Source organism: Jatropha curcas, chromosome 5, assembly GCF_041381405.1.
Source record: "Jatropha curcas cultivar XTBG-Jc1 chromosome 5, XTBG_Jcur_1.0, whole genome shotgun sequence".
Lineage (NCBI taxonomy): Eukaryota > Viridiplantae > Streptophyta > Magnoliopsida > Malpighiales > Euphorbiaceae > Jatropha > Jatropha curcas.
The window spans coordinates 17,929,835-17,934,033 of record NC_143155.1 but is presented as its reverse complement, the minus strand read 5'-3'; the positions used below and the strand labels follow the sequence as shown (position 1 = coordinate 17,934,033).

General features: G+C 33.0%; 1 long non-coding RNA gene across 1 annotated transcript; it reads right to left on the bottom strand.

Annotated features, from left to right (window-relative positions):
* Positions 1–226: 226 nt before the first annotated feature.
* On the bottom strand, positions 227–2,775 carry LOC149496310 (uncharacterized). Its single transcript, XR_016320827.1, has 2 exons — positions 2,221–2,775; positions 227–506 (listed from the first exon to the last, which is right to left on the bottom strand). It is a non-coding gene; the product is annotated as an uncharacterized LOC149496310 (long non-coding RNA).
* Between the last annotated feature and the right edge of the window lie 1,424 nt (positions 2,776–4,199).

The following is a 4,199-nucleotide window of genomic DNA, read 5'->3' as shown; positions in this document are numbered from 1 at the left end:
CATTTGAGGTAAGCCGGTGACCATTTTATTTTTTTCCAATTTTTTTTTTTTTGCGATTTTTGTGTTTTTTTCAATTTATTATTATTGTTACTGTTGTCACGACCCGATTCCATGGGCCGGACCGGCACTAGGGCCCAGGTAAGCTTAAGGCCCCCGAGGCCCGTAGTCAACCTGAAACACTAGAATCCAATATCTCGGTATAAATTTCAACATTCAGCCCATATGATTATGAACAATAAACCTCAATATTTTATTATTTCTCGGCCCAAGTTTATCTCCTATAGCATTCTAAAGTTCGGGCCCAATTTACAATACATCACATTCTAATATGGACTTACAGGATTAATTTGTCTATGTTAATACACAATTAAATATATGTAAATTTTTACAACTGCGGAGTCACTAACTGTTTGGTATACATGGCTTTTTTATACACATAATTACATAGTAAAATAATTATGGCACTATAAAAATTTCTCTATTGCCCTGCGCCGAAGACACATAGCCTAAATCGGATTAAAGAAAAACTTACTTCCTGAAAATTCAAATAAGACATGTGAGTTTTCTAAGGAGTAATAATTATTGCACAACACACGCAGTCACACAAATATGTAAACATTTCAATCTAGTCATTCGACTAGTTATATGCTCACGCAGCCAGTCACACAAATGGCACATACCAGCACTCACACGTAATGTCACCTTCAAGTAATCAAGCAAGTGGTAATTAGTCAGTGGCACCACCTGAAACCCCAACGAGCCGTCCTCACACATGGCTCGCCCTCTCGTACATGTGCACCAGGGAGCCGATCCCCCATACGGCCAACTGGTCTAATCCTCACTGACCAGTCCTCTCATTGTTTTTCTACTCTCTCGTTTCTTTTCCATATCAACAGGAGGCAACCCGGTGGTCTCCATCCAATCTAGATCATCAAGTGCTCACAACAGGAGGCCACCCTACGGGCTACAATCAAATCTAGATTATCAGGTGCGCAACAACAAGTAGCCATCCTGTAAATCCCCATATAATCTATATCATCAGGTGCACAAGGGGGCGCCGATCTCCCATTTTCCCAGCCGACGGTCAGGTATCATATCGTATTCAGGATCCATATCACAGACCGTCCTCACAAACCCATGGTGGTCCACTTCATCCCAATTCCACACAAACAAAGCACAGCATTTTCACAACACAATTAATCAAACATTGCAATCAAATGCAGACATATTGATCAGTTGGACATCGTAATGCAATGCACAATTGGACATTCATTCTCAAATGCAATTAAATAGCTAAATAATTACCATTAACAACAAACAACAACAATAAAATCAATGATAAGAATAAACAGTAACAATGAAAATAATTAAATACTTAAATAATTAAATGAATAATAAGGAAAATAAACAAATAATTAGAGCACTCTGTTTATTATGCATTAGGTTATAGAATTAATCTAAATAAACTTTTTAATTATGTTATTAATTAAAACTAGTTTAAGTTCTAACGAAATTTCGGCAGCACCTCCCCTATAATTTGGACTATCCACCTGTTTAGATAACACAGTATTATTATATATTTATCTATCAGTGCACACAGCCCATCAATCGGGCAATCAATCAATTTAAGACCCCATCCTCCTCCCAAAACCACGATATCAACGCTCAACCATTAGTTCACAACAATTATGTTTCAATGATAATGACAATCATTATTTACATCATATAATTATAACTAGCTAGTATAGCTAATTACCAAACAAATGAAAGCTTTAATACATATATAATCAAATAAAACTTATATCAGTAAGTTAATTTCAATTACTTTCATTTCTTCGTTCTTGCTTAAAGCTAATACGTCACATTTTTTTTTTTTTATACCTTGGTTAAATTTTATACTAGCCAATAAGAACAAATGCTTCAATTAATTATAATTCAATTAATTTTTATCCAATTAATTATATATATAATTATAATTAATTATAAGTAGCTCGACTCGCCCTTATATATATACTAATATATATATATATCAATTCTTATAACTAGTTTATCTAAATGTTCTCAATTATTCAAATTAGTTGTTGTTCATCAAAATAGGTCATTCTCAACCTAGCTCGTATATGATATATGAATCAATTCATTCAAATTTTCAATTTAATTGACTAATGATCACTAAGTTTAGAATTTATACCAAAATAGGAAATTGGTCTTAGAGCATACCAATTGAAATTCAAGCGACGATTCCACGATCCTTGCGAAGAGAGGAACATTCTGTCCCTGGTGCCTCGCCGGAGACTCGCCGGACCGCCGCCGCCGCCGCCGTCCACGGTGGCCGGAAAAGTTGGGGCCACCCAGAATTGACCCTTCTTCACGCCACCCCACTCAAATTTCATCGAGGAGTCCGTTTTTGATGTCGGTTGTGCGAGGTTGGCCCTCCATTTGGCTGAATTAGTCCGACAGTAGCTTGGTGCCGCCATTAATGGTGATTTCGCCATTTCAAGCTTTGTAGCCGGAATTAATGGAGGAGAAACACTCACAAGGTGGAGGTGACTCGATCGACGCCTGCCTTTCGTGTTGACGTCGCCGGAATTGCTCGATCTCGTCGGAGATCGAAGAAGGAGAATTGTCGATGGAGACAGTCCCGCTTCGCGTCACTGGAGACTCTGCCAGTGTGGAAGGAGGTCGAAAAACGGACCAGGAGCTCTAGCGGAGACGATCGCCATCTCGCTCTCGTCGAGCGGTGGCCGGAAACGGAGGGAGAGGGTGGAGGGAGGCTGTCGCGCGCCTGAAGAAGGAGAGGAGAAAGAAAAGGAAAAAAAAAAAGTAAGGCGGTTTCTAGCAAACTCTAGGCCATTCCGGTTCGATTCAAACCGGTTTGGTCCGATTTAGTGGTTTGGTCTCATTTCGCTTGATTTTCAAGTTTTTCCCTCGGTTCTCGGATTATTTGGGTGGTTCTCGACAAATTAAACTGATTTTCGGGCCTGATTCAATTTATTTTAACCGTTTAATTCGGTTTCGTAATATTTTCTCCATTTACTCAATAATTATAAAATTATTTATAGTAACAATATTTGATTTTAGGATAATGATTTTATATATATTCATAATAGATTAAATTACGGGGTTTCGTATTATTCTCAAAAATTTTAACCGTTTACGATTCAAAATTTCTTTTCGATATTTTATTTGGGCTTGGGCCTGACTCGTAAAATTTTGGGCTCGAATTGAGATTGTTTGGTATATATATAGCCCATTAGTTGAAAATCGAGATTTTTGATTTATTAAAAATTCGAAAGTTTTCGAAAATAAAAATTCGGGGTGTCTCATGTTATTACTGTTAATATTATTAATATTGTTAATATTGTTAATGTTGTTACTGTTATTATTTTTTTCGAAATTTTTTTTTTGCGATTTTTGTGTTTTTTTTCAATTTATTATTATTGTTACTGTTATTATTGTTAATATTATTAATATTGTTAATATTGTTAATGTTGTTACTGTTATTATTTTTCAATTTATTATTATTGTTAATATTATTATTTCGATTTCTTATTATTGTTACTGTGACTGTTTATTATAATTAATAACATTAATCAAATAATGGATTTATAATAATAAGATTAACTAATAAAATAAAATATAATTTCATTTCATTAAGATTAATTGCATTATCATTAAATCTTTATATATGTCCTGTAATTATAAAAAAAATTAATAAGGATTTGAATTGAATATATGAGAATTTCAAAATGAAAAAAAATAAATAATTATGTCAGTTGAATTAAAATAATTTAATTACAATAATAAATATTTCAATTTATTTGGCAGAAAAATGATCATATTTAAGTAATGATCATATAATATCATCTTTTGTTATTTAATGAAAACATATAAGTAAATTATTTAAATTAAAAAATACAAATTTAAATCGGCATTCATTTAAATTTATTAAAAATATATATATAATTATATCAATAATTATACATGAATAATTTATCTATGAAATTAGAATAAACCATCAATAATAGAGGGATGGAGTTGGTAAAAAATCATACGTACAAAGATTCCAAATAACATTAAAAAAGAATTCTTTAAAATATTTAAATAAAATTAATTAATTATAGAAATATAAAATTATAGTAATAAACAAACAACAAAAGATTCCCAAACGTAATTGGTTACCTGGATGAGGAAAGTAT